Raw genomic sequence first — 15,832 nt, forward strand, 5'->3', positions numbered from 1 at the left:
TCCTGCGATGGACGTCAAAATAAGCTGATGATGATGATGATGTGACGACATCCATGCTAGCTTCCAGGCATGTCTTTCATGTTATGTCATGCATGCGTGTCATGCACGTTCTGATAGCTCGATTTCCGCCGATAGCGGGGGGGGGGGGGGGGGGGGGCGCTAGTAGCGGCGTAGCCAAGTGGGGCACACCGGGCACTTGTAACGCTCACTAAAAGTAAAATTTTTGCTGCTATGGCAATGGCCCCGCTCCTTCCCCCTCCACGGTCAATTGGGACCCCCCCCCCCCTCACACGAAAAAATTTTCTGGTTACGCCACTGTGGGGAGGGGGGTGTAAGATTGCTCTAGACCCCTCCCCCTAACTTGTCAACGGAAACGGGGGACGGGAGGGCAGCTGCCGCCGGGCTGCAAACCTTAGGCAGCCCAATTAACGGCTGCATTTCCCTTTGGACGTGAATACTGCATTAATGCCATTACACTGTAGGATTCGTGGCGGTTCGAGGGCATGCGACAATAAAAAAAAACACATACAGCCATCAGAAAGTCTTAGCTTGAGCAGATCTTTGGGAGCTGGGCAAGACTCTCACAAAAGAAAAAAAGCTTGGCACCCCTCTTACAGGCATTGTCAACTCTGGGTCCCACCGCTGACTCTACATTTCCGGTAAAAAAAATCACACAGGAACTCCTCTCGGATTTGTCTAAGTGTGCGTAAGCATTGTGACTCTTCCTCATCTACACGCAGTCCATGTCGTTATCAATGTTATGAGACTTGATCCGACAAGTATAAGCGCCAGCGCTGCGGCGACACGGGCTGCTCTGGTCGGCAGCGCAAGCAAAGTACTGCAGATGGCGGGGCCAGGCGCGCTGGTGACGTTCCGTTCGTTTTGAGCCGTTATCGCTCTTTAGCCCTCCTCATCCGCGACGAACCGTTATCAACCGTTCTCCGGCGGCGGCTGCTTGCGGCACGGCCGCGCGAACCGTATCTTGAAAGCGAACTGCATTGTGGACAGAGTGTGCCCACTGCTGAAAACTTCACGCGCTGTGTTCTCACCGTTTACTTCGCTTTGAAAACAGACGCGCGCACACCTATCTTGAAAGTGATATGCGAAAAGCGCATAGTGCGGCATAAGCTGAAAGATTCGTGAGCGCAGTGTTCTCGCCACTTCGGTCCCGTTGAAGCCTTGAAGCGAGAGCTAGCACGAAGGTGAACTCACTCGCTGCTGCGGGTTCTATATTGAAAGATATCGTGCGGTACGGACTGACGGACGGATGGTTTTTCTTGTTGGGGAAGTATAGAAATGCTTACGTTATAAAAAAAATCGCAGGGTTCGCGAATTTCGCGATAAGAACCAACACCAACCTACTCCCCCACCCCCCGCTGAGCGATGCCGTCTTGATCGCCCCCTCCCAACCCCGGGAAAAGGGACACTACCTATCTCAGTTGAAGAAACGATGATGAAACGTTAACGACAAGAACGGCATCTCCTAACGAGTTGTCTTATGGCCTCTGACATTTGCGCGCGAACCTGGGAGGCCATAATTGGCCGCTTAATAGCATAAAAAGACAAAGATAATGCCAAATGACACAGTTAAAAATTCAAACAAATAACTGATCTTAATTATACTGTTTGGGAAAAAGAAATAAAAAATTAGACAGCCGCAACACACGCCACTAAAGCCACCACCGCCGGCATAACGCGGAACCAACAGTTGGCAACATTCATTCGCGCGTCATTGCTTCGTTCGCTTCGTCTCCGCAACGAGAGCCGCCATCTTCTCGCGCCTAACGTTTTGTATGGCTTTGTTCTCTGCCATCCGCGCACGCAGCTCATCGGTGGATGCACGTCTGCTCGGCGTCGCAATGCGGCCTGCGTCATTTTTTGGTGTTCGCGCAATCGGTGTGAAGCATGTCGCATGTTAAATGTTTGATAGAAGTGCCTCACGTCCAAGTCAAGCCGCCGTACGGGTGTATGGCTGTGCGCCCCGTTCTCGGAAGCGTCGACGGGTTTCCGGCATGCGGATTTCAGGTACGTGCAAATGCGTTTCGCCCTCCTATTGAGCTCCGGAGCAAAGCGTGCAATATTTCATGTGAAAGATGCAGTGCCCGTGATCATGGTGTGAATTTCGAGCGGCAAACGAGAACTTTGGCACTTAGAGCACACCGCGGCTGCTAAGTCAGCGTGGAAATTGTTTTACGTTACCGTAATATGTTGCTGTCACTCTAATCTGCGGCTTGTGGATAGCTAGCCCATTGGCGTTTGCTTCTGGCAGCGATAGGTGTATAAATGGAAGCGGTAATAATTTTCGAGAGCAGACTTTTTTCGCTCGATGTTTGGTCGTGTTTATGGCGTTATGAAGGCTAGAAAACAAAATGGCTTGATCGTGCTTAGTTCCAACTCTAAGGGGCGTAACGTTGGCGCTGTATATTGCTACGGCACAATATGTGCGATCACGAAAGGCCAGCAGTGTGAAGACGACGACGACGATTAGATGCTAGCGCGGGCTGTTGCCTCTTGGCCTAGCGCAGCGTATTTTCCTTGTAAATATATTTGTACATAGCTTTTCGTCTGCGTCATCCTACGTAACATATCTGGTGGAGGTGGACGTTCCCTGTACCTCGTCACGGAGCTTCGCAGTGGACGGTACGTCGAGCCTAGCTTCATGGCTCCCGGCGATGACAATTCGCCTCAGCCGCCTCCGACCCCTCCTGCCACTTCGACGACCTACATCTCTCTCACTGCTCCTCGTGATCCTGGCGTATTCTCGGGCAAAGATGGGGACGACGTCGACGACTGGATCAGCCTGTACGAACACGTCAGCCGCAATAACCGGTGGGACCCTACTGTCATGCTCGCCAACGTAATCTTTTACCTCGGTGGCACACCTCGAGTTTGGTTTCGGACGCACGAAGAGGAGCTCACCAGTTGGGATTCGTTCAAGCAAAAGCTCCGAGACTTGTTCGGCAACCCCTACGGTCACAAACTTGCCGCGCAGAAGGCGCTTTCCGGCCGTGTGCAGACGTCAACAGAGCCCTATGTCACGTACATTCAGGACGTCCTGGCTCTGTGCCGCAAAGTTGATGCACACATGCCTGAGTCAGACAAGGTATCCCACATCCTCAAAGGTATTGCCGATGACGCCTTCAACTTGCTCGTGTTCAACAACGTCGCGACGGTGGATGCTGTTATCAAAGAGTGCCGCCGCCTGGAACTCGCTAAAAGCAGACGTATCGATCAGCAGTTTGCGCGTTTGCCCAACACCCCAGCGACTTCTTCCTGTGCCGACGCTCCTCGTCCCAACAACACCGCCGATATTACCAAGATCGCTCGGCGTGAGATTGAGGCCGCCTATCCGGCTGCCTTCGACTCCAGCCCCACCAACGCACCGGCAGTCACGGTTTCCCTGATCCAGGCAGTTGTCCGCCAGGAGTTCGAAAACATGGGCCTTCACACCATCTGCTCGGCCCATCACCCTGATACCCATCCGGCTTCTTCGATTCCGCCCCGTCCCGCATCGTCTTACCCACCACGTTTCCGCAACCCAGCTGAATGGCACACTGCTGACGACAAGCCCATTTGTTTTCACTGCCGTCGCATCGGGCACATTTCTCGGCACTGTCGAAGTCGCTGGACTTCCCCGACCCGGTCTGCTTATACTGCCTATTCTCGCCCCTCGGGTGGCCCTTCTCGTCCTTATGCCGCACGCTCCGATAATGCCGCCACTGACTCTCCTGCGCCGAACCGCCCCTATTCTCGTTCACCTTCGCCCCAACGACGACAATCTCGCTCTCCCCAGCCCCGTCGCTCCTATTCGCCGACTCCCTTCGGGCGCCGCTCCCAGCCGGAAAACTAGACGATGCAGCGCCTCGAGGTGACGCTGCATTGCTCCCTACGCCGCCAAATCCTCTTCTGACTTTGCCCACTCATCTGAACCTTCTTGACGTGCACGTCGACGGTGTTTCCGTGTCTGCTCTCATAGACACTGGGGCGCATTTGTCCGTAATGAGCGCTGACCTTCGTAACCGGCTCAAGAAAATTATCACGCCCGCCACGACGCCTGTTGTCCGTGTCGCCGATGGCGGAACAGCCCCGGTAATTGGTATGTGTGCCGCCCGCGTCTCCTTCGCCGATCGCTCAACAGTCGTGCTATTCACGGTCATCGCCCACTGTCCCCACGACATCATCCTCGGCTTAGACTTCCTCTCCGCACATTCTGCTCTCATCGATTGTTCCGCCAGTACTCTCCGCCTTGACCTGCCTGTTCTGGATCCTGCTGAACCACACCCCAGTCGCCTCAGTTCCGCCGACTTCGTTCGCTTGCCACCTTCGGCACTGACCTACGTTGACCTAGTGTCATCCCCACCAGTCCCCGACGGTCACTACATCGCGGCTCCTATGCCAGACGTGCTCCTTACACACGGGATCACGGTACCCCATACAGTTTTATCTATTACGGCGAATTGCGTCTGCCTGCCAGTGGTCAACTTTGGCTTGACGACACAAGTGCTGCCACGTGGGATGTCTTTGGCCCAGCTTTGTTCGTTCGAGGATCACTCAGTAGCATCCATTGCAGTAGGCGACACTTCATCCGTTACTTCTCTACCATCGCAGTCGCCAAATTGTCCCATCGCTGACTTACGGAAAATGATTGCCCCCGACTTGCCCTCCGAGCACGCTCGTGAACTCTCCCGCGTTCTGTTTTCCTACCACGATATTTTTGACTTTAACGATCGTCCTTTAGCCCAAACTACCGCTGTCAAACATCGCATTAATGCCGGCGATGCCCCTCCTATTCATCGCCGCCCGTATCGAGTGTCACCAGCTGAGCGTCAAGTTATTCACGCAGAAGTTCGCAAAATGCTTGCCAAGAACATTATTGAACCGTCATGTAGTCCTTGGGCGTCACCGGTTGTGCTGGTAAAAAAGAAGGATGGCTCATGGCGCTTTTGCGTGGATTATCGGCACCTTAACAGGGTTACCAAAAAGGACGTGTACCCCCTACCTCGGATTGATGACGCCCTTGACTGCATCTACGGTGCTCGCTATTTCTCCTCTATTGACCTTCGCTCCGGCTATTGGCAGATTGCCGTGGACGATCTCGACCGCGAGAAGACTGCCTTTGTGACACCCGACGGTCTTTATCAATTCAAGGTGATGCCGTTCGGCCTATGTAACGCTCCTGCCACTTTTGAACGCATGATGGACTCCCTTCTTCACGGTTTCAAATGGTCCACGTGCTTGTGCTACTTGGACGACGTTATCGTATTCTCCCCAACGTTCGCTACGCACCTCGAGCGCCTCTCAGCAGTCCTGGACGTTTTTCGGCGAGCCGGTCTGCAACTCAACGCATCGAAGTGCCAATTCGGCCGTCGCCAGATTACCGTCCTTGGACATCTCGTTGACGCGAACGGAGTGCAACCGGACCCAGGCAAGATCCATGCTGTTACGCACTTCCCTGTTCCGACGTGTGTCAAGGATGTGCGCAGCTTCATCGGCCTTTGTTCGTACTTCCGCCGTTTCGTGAGGAATTTCGCCGCCATAGCACGGCCACTAACCGACCTTTTGAAAAAAGACTCTCCTTTCCAGTGGGGCGATAACGAGGCCTCTGCATTCTCTCATCTAATCGACATTCTCACAACGCCTCCCGTTCTGGCCCACTTCGATCCTTCTGCGCCTACCGAAGTCCGTACTGATGCCAGCGGTCACGGAATTGGAGCAGTACTAGCACAACGCCAGCGTGGCCACGACCGTGTTATCGCTTACGCCAGCAGGCTCCTCTCACCCGCGGAGCGCAACTATTCCATCACTGAGCGTGAGTGTCTGGCCCTAGTTTGGGCGGTTGCGAAATTCCGCCCATACTTATATGGCCGATCCTTTTCCGTTGTCACAGACCATCACGCGCTTTGTTGGTTATGCTCATTGAAAGACCCTTCAGGAAGACTTGGTCACTGGGCCTTACGCCTCCAAGAATATTCGTTCTCTGTCACCTACAAATCTGGCCGACTACACAAGGACGCTGACTGCCTGTCTCGCTACCCGGTAGACGAGCCTGACGACGCCGACAGTAGTACCGCCGACGGCATTTTCTCTGTGTCTGCCTTCGCTAACATCGCCGATGAGCAGTACCGAGACCTATCGCTGCGAGTACTCATCGAGCGTCTGCGCTCTACACCTACCGACGCATCCGTTCGCCGATATGTCCTCCAGGGCGGCATTCTGTACCGAAGGAGCTTCCTCCCTGATGGCCCTGATCTTCTTCTTGTCGTGCCAAAACATCTACGACAGACTGTGCTCTTTGAGATGCATGATGCACCCACTGCAGGACATCTTGGGGTAACCCGCATGTACGACCGCGTCCGCCGCCGCTTCTATTGGCCTGGTCTCGCTCGCTCCGTTCGACGCTATGTTGCTGCCTGTGATCCCTGCCAGCGTCGGAAGACACCTCAGGTGCTACCTGCCGGTCATCTCCAGCCGATCACCGTCCCTGTGGAACCGTTCTTTCGTGTTGGATTAGACCTGCTCGGTCCCTTTCCCACGTCATCCTCTGGGAACAAATGGGTAGCCGTCGCGACTGATTACGCCACCCGATACGCTATCACTCGGGCTCTCCCTACCAGCTGCGCCACTGACGTCGCGGACTTTCTCTTGCGTGACATTATCTTGCTTCATGGCGCCCCGCGACAGCTGCTTACTGACCGTGGTCGAAACTTCCTCTCGAAAGTTATCGCTGACATTGTGCGTTCCTGCTCCATTCAACACAAACTGACTACTTCATACCATCCTCAAACCAATGGCCTGACAGAGCGGTTAAACCATACTCTTACCGATATGCTGGCCAAGTACGTTTCCAAGGACCACCACGACTGGGACATTGCCCTTCCTTACGTAACATTTGCGTACAATTCTTCCCGGCACGACACTGCCGGATTTTCTCCCTTTTATCTCCTGTACGGTCGCGAACCTACCTTGCCCCTAGACACGGCACTTCCTCCTGCTGCGGTCTCAACAAGCGAGTATGCGCGCGACGCCATCGCCCTCGCCGACCATGCACGCCAGCTTGCCCGTGCTCGACTTACGGCCTCACAGACCACTCAGCAGTGTCAGTACAACGCCCGCCATCGTGACGTACAGTTTTCACCTGCTGCGCTCGTGCTCCTGTGGTCGCCCTCTCGTCACGTCGGACTTTCAGAGAAACTTCTTTCGCGATATACAGGGCCCTACCGCGTGCTGCGCCAGGTGACGCCTGTGACTTACGAAATTGCTCCTGTGGGCTCAACCTCGTCCTCTCCTGTGGCATCGAGTGATGTCGTACACGTCAGTAGGCTCAAGGCCTACTACACTGCTTCCGAGTCCGATCTTTAGTCGCTCCGGGACGGCGCTTTTGCAGCCGGGGGTAGTGCTACGGCACAATATGTGCGATCACGAAAGGCCAGCAGTGTGAAGACGACGACGACGATTAGATGCTAGCGCGGGCTGTTGCCTCTTGGCCTAGCGCAGCGTATTTTCCTTGTAAATATATTTGTACATAGCTTTTCGTCTGCGTCATCCTACGTAACAATATGTTTGTTTTCGGTGTCACGAGTACCACTTTCATGCTTTTGTTGCATGAGAGTGGTAGCTGCTGCGTGCCGTCTGGGTAGAACACAATAAAAGCAATTTCCTCACTCATACGTATGCAATGTGAGGTAACAAAATTTCCAGCGTTTTATTCGGAGCGTAGATATCCAGTATAAATTAGTAAGAAACTCAAATTCTGTGTTAGCTTAGTAGGCGTGAAACAAGTGAAACTCGCATTCCTTTTTGAATTGTTCGCCCAAACTGCACCGCCCCCAGATGCGTCATCGGGTAATTGACAGTAGCTTCGCTACGTGAGTTGTTTTATGCGCCTATATTGCCCGGTTAAGTATCCTGTTCATTTATGCTCACGCTCGTTCATCTTGATTTTAAGCGGTTACTATCCCCAAGTACCGGACGATGCCAAACTTGTGAGGTGTAGCAAACGCGGGAAATTCAAAGTGGCGTGGCTGCAAGGCCCTGTTTTTACGTTTCTTGCATTCAAAGCCAACAGACACAGTATCACTGATTTATTTTCCATTTCTGCTGTACTTGATCAATCTAATGTGACAACTGCATCTGCTCTTTAATGTTCTCCATTTACTGTGTATTCAGCCTGGCTGCCACCTTCTCTTCAGAGGATGCCGCTGTGATAGCTCTTTCGTATAGCACATGCCTCTAGGCCCTTGTGTTTCAAGGGCTCCCGCGAGGCAGCAGTGCTCCAAGTAATTTTACCATTCTATATATTTTCTATTTTGCATCTTTCTTCCACGATGGATTTTAATGTTAATAGTATTTGTCATTAGTCATCGCCATAATGTTATAGCACGTAGATTTTACGCACTTCACATCGACAATTTTTAGGCCAGTTTACAGCCAAGTCACATCTTCCATAATACATCGTCAACATTACCACTTGTCATGGCGCTCTTTGGCCAAACCTGGCCCTTGCGCCATAAAACACCACACATCATCATCATCAGCTTGGCTGCCAGAAAATGCTTGAATTTCTTTCAGTATCCAAGTGACGAAATATTTCAGTGACGGCCGTGTGTGAAACACGCAAGATGACAAAACTGATAGCAAAATGATGAGATATTTCTTTTATAGCGTTTGGACTCTACTTTTGGTGAGGATGTCGATCGACCTTGGGCCTGGCGACAGCACACCCGACATCGCCAAAGTGCAGCCTATCAGTTGAGTGCCCCCGAATGGACCATCAACATTGGAAAATGAAGCAGAGCCAGGTAGGGGCAATTTTTACTTTGGAACAGAATACTGACAGCTGCCTCTTTTTTTAAGAACTAAATAACATATTTACAAACCAATCCTTTCTCTTTGTGCAGCCTACATAGAATTGTTTTTTGCTTGTTATACAGACCTTCAGAAAGCAGTTCTGAACCCTTTTTGCATGCACAAATAAATAAAGAGGAGTGCACTTTCTGAAGCAATTGATGCATTGAAATGTGCGTTCGACACACAGTGAGATGCAAAATAACCAACAACTTTAAAGCGGTAAAAAAAATTTGAAACATGTTCAAACATCATAGCCCGCCTTGGCATACGGATCTAAATATAACAGCAACGGAGGTGCATGCAGAGAAGTGTTTGTAAATGTTTGCAAGATATGTACATTGTCTAAGAAATTGTTTTTATTTACTTGGAGCTTCTTGGTGCCATGGCAGTGCAGTAAAAGCTCAAAATGATGCCCCTGCTCCTAATAAAGCACTTTTCGATTTTAAAATTAAATTATGGGCTTTTACATTCCAAAACCTAAAGTTTTGGTAACCTGGCTTCTTTAATGTACACCTGAATCTAAGTGCATAAGCGGTATTGCATTTTATCCTCATTGGAGGGCAGCTGCCATGGCCTAGATTGAAGCTGGGACCAGCATGACTGAGCAGCATGGCATCATAGTAAGTGGGCTATTACACCAGGTCAAAATGAGAAATACTGCTTAGAACTACCAACTTCTTGGCTCACAAGCACTTTGCACTAAGTTAAAGGAGTATGTAGTACTGTCAGTGGCCGTTTATGTACCAATTTCTTTTTAACCTGACTCCATTATTAAAGTGCGAAGCTTCAATTAGTCAAAACCAGCCTAAATTACAGAACCAGCTCAAAACACGCACCATGTATAGCTGGATTTGGACATGAAAATGGAGTCAATTCATGTCGCCGAAAATGCCGGTGGCAGTCACACTATTTCATGCATTTTGCCTAAAACATAGTCAATAATAATTAATCAATTTCTAAAATATTCTTTTCAAAAAGTTTTTTTCAAGAATGAAAGGAGCAGCCAAATGGTGTTCAGGTGCACGAGCAGTTAGTTGCACGGCACTTCTTGCATGTGTTCACTGGCTTCTTTCTAGCTTGAAAGAAAAATTTGTTGCACCTATTGAGCAGTAGAAAGCTGGATTGGGAATTTTTCAGGATGCTCTACAATTTTCGCACTGACACTTTTGCTTTGAATATAATATTTGAGCAGTTAAGTAATCGTTACTAACTAATTAACTAATTAGAAGAAATGTAAGAATTGGTTTCACTTCCTCAAAACGATGGCAAACGACATTGCCTTGGTGCTGTCCAGCTACGTGGCACTTGTACATATTTAAAGCTTGCACATGTCATACAGACCACCTGGTAATTACAAGGCATATATAGAAGTGGCTAAGTTGTGTGAGCCAGCCATATGTAGCAAATCATGAGAAACAGCCATGTTTCTTTCACTTAAGGGCATGATAAGATTTACATGCTCGACACCTTGCATCAGTGTGTTCTAGGCCTGTTCGTAGTTTAGCTGCTACATAAACAATATTTCTCCACATGTAAGCTCATATGCATCTTTCAAGTATATTGTCCCGTGTGTCCAAAATAAACCATCCTCGCGCTTCCTTCATTATGTATACATCTGTTGCTGTGCTAAATTTTTAACATGCAACTGCACAAATTTTCATCTAGTTTACATATTTCCTCGTTTGGTGGCTTTATTTCTGAACAAGTTGTTTTCGTTAAACCCTGTTGCACACAGCAGTACACAGCATTTCTGCCTAGAGTGGGAATTATTTTTTTTTCAGATTGACATAAATACACCTTGCCTGGGCAATGTAAGGCATTCTACATAACACAGCCCTGCAATAATGTTTCATATTGCATTCCAGCATCATACAGAACTGTTTACTTACCAGATTAGAATATGTATAAGTGTTGGAAGTAACAGAACTGGAAGAAGCCAGCAGATAATGAGGCCAAGGAAAGCATAGAGGAACATGTTTTAAGTTTTTTATATGAAGTATAGAAATGATGAATTCTAGGTAAGTGAAAGTGGATTAAAAGATATCCACCTCTTGGTGGGGAACGGACCCATAACCTTCACATTACGCATGTGATATCAGGGTGTCTACCAACCGGGAAAACCGGGAAAACCGGGAATTCTCAGGGAATTTGAACAGTCTGGAAAAACTCAGGGAAAACTCAGGGAATCTGTGCTTTTATCAGGGAAAATTAGCTGTAACTTTATTGAAAGGGAGCGAAAGTCGTGTTAATGCTGGCTCCAGTAACAGAGAAATCGCAACGAATCGTCATTGACGCCGTGTCATCGGCACGATGTATTGCCAGAGTAGTTAACGACCGATTTTCTAGACGCCCGATTTTTCGGACATGCCCGATAATTTGCATGGTTTTGCGGCACCACCACGTACTCCATATAGTCAATGTATATTGCCCTGACTGCAGGTCTGAAATGGCATTAATCAAAGCCGACACCGCCGCTATTTTGATTATCTCGCCGCCTCGAACCGGCACTCTCGCAGGCAGATCCGCTGGCAGCCGTAACCACCACCGCGGCAATGTAAGGCCTAGCTGCTTCTATGTTCGCTATTAAGCTTCTTCCCGTGCGGTGCCGTGTTTTTCATTGAAAGAACTCGCCGCTATCACCAATGGCACCGACTCCGCCCTTGCAATCCTCGCGATTGGCTTTGAAGCTCGCAGAGCACAGCGCGTTGCGTAATGCCAGTCTCCGAAAGTTAGCTTCGCCTCAGTACATTAATGTTAGGCGGTGAAGCATAACAAGCGTGGGAAGGGGGCAATTGTCGCGGGACACAGTATGTATTACTTAATTACACATGCGTGCACGTCGTCTCCTGTCACAGTACAAGCCCTGATATGCCTAAAAAGCGTACTGGCAGGCCTTCAGAGCTTTTTCAGACGTGCCTGTGGTAATTTTAGCCCTTAAAGGCAGTTAAAGACATGCATTAATTTTTTTCAGACTGCCCGTTCTTCTTCATTTTTTTTTTGCGGCCCCTCGGAAGTCCGAAAAATCAAATGTTGACTGTACAACTGACCAAGAGGATGCTTCAGATGATCCATGTGGTGAAAGCGTGGTAGAAGGAGGATGAGAACAGAAACGGCCGACGCACTGAGGAATTAAAGGGAAAGGAAGGGTGCCGCCGCCTTTTTGAAGGAGCTTGAGCTAAAAAAACTAAGTGATGGCTGACGCTGAGACACAGGTGTCCCTCATCCAAACCAAAATAAATTGTTTACGCAGTGAAACCCAACACTGAGATGTTGGGTACAGGCTGAGAGTATGTCAGGACAGTTGAGGTTGACTTCCCAGCTGCTGAGAGAGAACCTTAGTTGTGACAAAGTTCAGGACCTCATACAGATGAGCTTGCTATCAGTTGATAGAAATAGCTGACATTAAAAAATATTTACTTATGTATGCATCTCCTTTTCATTCGTATTTGAAAATGTTTGACTCAATTTGGAATGGGCTTTACCATTTCTTTCGCTGTGCATTTTACTAACACCTTCCTTCTGTTTTCTTTTTAAATAAAATAGATATTACTCCTTACTATTCAAACTGGATTAAGTCATTTTTTTTTTGTTTCAGCATGCTTACTAGAGAGTGACAGCATCGGGCAACGTGGTGTCAGCCTGTCTTGACATAAAACAAAGTTCTGGCTCATTCAGGGAATTTCGCAATGGTGCTCAGGGAAAACCTGGAAAACTCAGGGAATTCGGAAATGTCAGCTTGGTAGACACCCTGGATATACTAACCACTGTGGTACTACGGCCGTGTTCGAGCGTCGACAATCTGAGGGGCCATTGTGGACGGTTGAATGCTGCCTCGGTGGCACAGTGGTTAGTGCATCTCATGCCTAATGAGATGTAGGCTGTAGGTTCGTTCTCCCCCCATGCCTGTTTTTTTTACCATTTTCATTTCCTTTTATCATTTCTACATTTAAATAGAAAATTACAAATAAGTTTCCACGTGCCTTCCCTGGCATCTTCCAGCTGTGATTCAGAAAAATTTTGACCCTCAGTATCCGTTCTTCTCGTTTGGAAGAACAGGAGCTTCATTTTAAAAATAATGAATTCACCTTGTTCAGCATCTCAATGTGGTCTCAAATCTTATCACAGCATGTGTATTACTAAGTGAAGTTTTTGTTAAGATGATATAGCATGGGACCTAATTAGTAGCCTTTGTGTACAGATATATGACTAGTCTAATAAATAGGAGGATTTTAAGAAGCACTTCTAACATGGTCTGAGCATGTGTTTAAAAAAACTAATCTAGCATGATTTCAGGCATAGCTGTTGCCCCTGAAAAATATTTGGATCATCTGCATTGGCATTGTTTTTAGAGAGCACCAATACTGCTTTGATAGAAGTAGCCTCGTGGAACATGAAGCATCGCTTCTTGCTTAGTCAAGGAAATATTATCTGCATATCTGACGTGCATGTGTCATATGCTCGAATGCTGTTTAAAGGCTGCTAATAAGAAAATTACTTCACTTGCCTTCCAGAGATTGCTTCAGTAGTCTATGCTACTCGATCATAAACAATTTACCAGAGTGAACTTTCATCACAGTTGGCTTTGCAATGTTTATGCAAAATACAATTGCCTACTAGACATGTGACTGCACTAAAACTTGGAATTAATGACCAGTAAGATTTATGGGACCAGCAAAACTTAGTTTATTACTCCAGAACAAAATGCGACGCACTTCGGTTATTTCTGCCATAGAGTTTCTTACAGTAATTACTAGAGGGAACTCTGGCGCTGCAGTCGTACCACTATGGGAATGATGGGAAGCACATGGATTTGTCTGATATTCGTGCTCGTGAATTCAGACGTTCTTGTGGCTTCGTATATTATACGCTATATAAATCTTATTGTCGTAAATTTCGGGCAGTCTATACTCTTCGAAGTGCAGAAGACGGCGCCAACATGCACAATTGCAATTAATTGCAACGATTGAGCTTGTCCAGGTAGCCAAATCGAAGGGCACCAAGCGTCTCAAGGCACTAGTATGCCCGCGATAAATTCATCAGGGCGTTGCACTCGCTTGTCGTTATATGCCTCCGTTGCTTAATGGTTTCAATATCAGACTTCTGTTCTAGAGTTCCTGTGTTTGAATCCTGTTGTCGGACGATTTTAATGTTTATTTATTTATTACACAGTATATTGTTGAAAATGACTAGAATACAAAGTCACAAAGCCGTTTGAAGCCAAACAGACGAAGTTTAGGCAAATCCATGTACTTCCCATAATTTCCATGCTGGTACAGCCGCTCTTGTTTGATCTCCTGTGGACACTAACGTCAGAGTTCCCTCTAGTAATTATTGTATGAAACTCTGATTTCTGCGCATCGCTCGTGCAGAAGCGGCACCACACCTGCTGCGTAAACGTGCACTACCTTTCGGCCGAGTGCAGGGAATGCTGTGAACTCGCCATGTACATAGCCTGCACTAAGTAAAACAAATCATAACGTGCAGTTGCTACCACGTTGAACTGGTGGAATGAGTAGTGAAATGCAGTACCTCCTGAACTAGTTCAGAAAGTGCAGGTTAATCAAGTGGAGATTATATAGCAACAGAAGTTGAGTGATTCTGCATTACATTCACGAAATATACTTCATGATACTTTTCCATTTATTTCCTCAGTTATTAAGAATCCCTTTTGCATTGTTGGACAAAACTACAGAATGCCAACATATTTTCCAGCATTCACTGGTAGCAAACATGTCAAAACATGTTCTAGTGTCTGGATTGCCGCTTTAGCTGTTAACCCCCAAGTTAATTCCGGAAAATGTACCAAATGTTTTACGTACTCAATTTTCGGTGTCATTTTCTTTCTAAAAATATATTACTTCATTGGTCTCTGGTTAGAAATAACACAAAAATAAGAGCTGCTCTTGGGCAGCTTTCCCTCAATGCCGACTGTAACTCATCTTTGACAACAAGAGCAGCATAACGTCGGGCAGAAAGAGTGCAACTAGTCATTGGCGATATTGGTACTACCTCCAGTCACTAGTACAGCTTGTGATCAATGGTTAAAGGTTGCGACTTTGTTGCTGCCCAATTTTAATTCTGCAGCTGTTACACTTGGGTGTAGCATGTGTACGTACGTGTGCATGCATTAAAATGACTTCACGCTAGAGCAAAGCAACTAGTGCAGAGAGGCATTAGTCATCTTTATATATTTGCTTTGTAAAGATGCACTAACTTTAACTTTTGCAATATAGACTTGGCGCTCATTGGCCAAAGATGCCCTTGTGCTACTAAAACCTACCAATTAATTCGCTTTTTGCAGTAGCAGGTGCTTATTCCTTTTTCAGGATCGGTCTGTGAGTTCTAATTTGTTTTTCTTGAACTGTGCAATTCCCACTCACAGGACTGCATGTCATCTAAGGTGTTCCTTTTTCAATCAAGAATGTTGAGGTTGTGTTTGTGAAACTCGATTTCTTGCCTCAAACGAGCTTGTACAAACTGACCAAGCTGATAATTCTACCTGCTTATATAATAAATGTGTTGCGGTTATGAACCCTCATAATGAATGACACACAGTATAAAAATTTTATCTAATAAAACAATTTAATGAAAATTTTCATGTTTTTCGCGTTTGTGTTCACTTCTCTACTCCTGTCCGTGTCCTGTCTGCATGCCTCACCTCTTGTTTTGCATATTAAATATCGTATAAACTTTACCATGCTTTTTTACCACAATGCAGGGGGAAAAGGTTCCGGTAACACTGCATTCAGTATGGTGGCCCAGACGTGTATGCAAGCAACCTCCTTCATGTGGACCAAGAACTACTCTGCAGTGTCTCACAGACTTCCATGCGAAGCCCTCAACATTCTCGTCTCAGTGGAATGGCTGCTCATCTATCTGCGTGTCCATCACCAAGATGGCCAGTTGTAAAGCTCCTGTACCCGTTTAAGACAGCTTAATGATTTTTTTTATTTAGTTTTTATGCTTAGCCGTAGAATCTTAACAT

The 15,832-nt window shown here is 47.5% G+C and overlaps 1 long non-coding RNA gene across 1 annotated transcript; it reads left to right on the forward strand.

The window, feature by feature from the left end:
• The first annotated feature begins 1,772 nt into the window (after positions 1–1,772).
• LOC135916268 (uncharacterized) lies at positions 1,773–15,817 on the forward strand. Its single transcript, XR_010568888.2, has 3 exons — positions 1,773–2,025; positions 8,662–8,798; positions 15,566–15,817. It is a non-coding gene; the product is annotated as an uncharacterized lncRNA (long non-coding RNA).
• The last annotated feature ends 15 nt before the right edge of the window (positions 15,818–15,832 follow it).

Source organism: Dermacentor albipictus, chromosome 6 (genome assembly GCF_038994185.2).
Source record: "Dermacentor albipictus isolate Rhodes 1998 colony chromosome 6, USDA_Dalb.pri_finalv2, whole genome shotgun sequence".
Lineage (NCBI taxonomy): Eukaryota > Metazoa > Arthropoda > Arachnida > Ixodida > Ixodidae > Dermacentor > Dermacentor albipictus.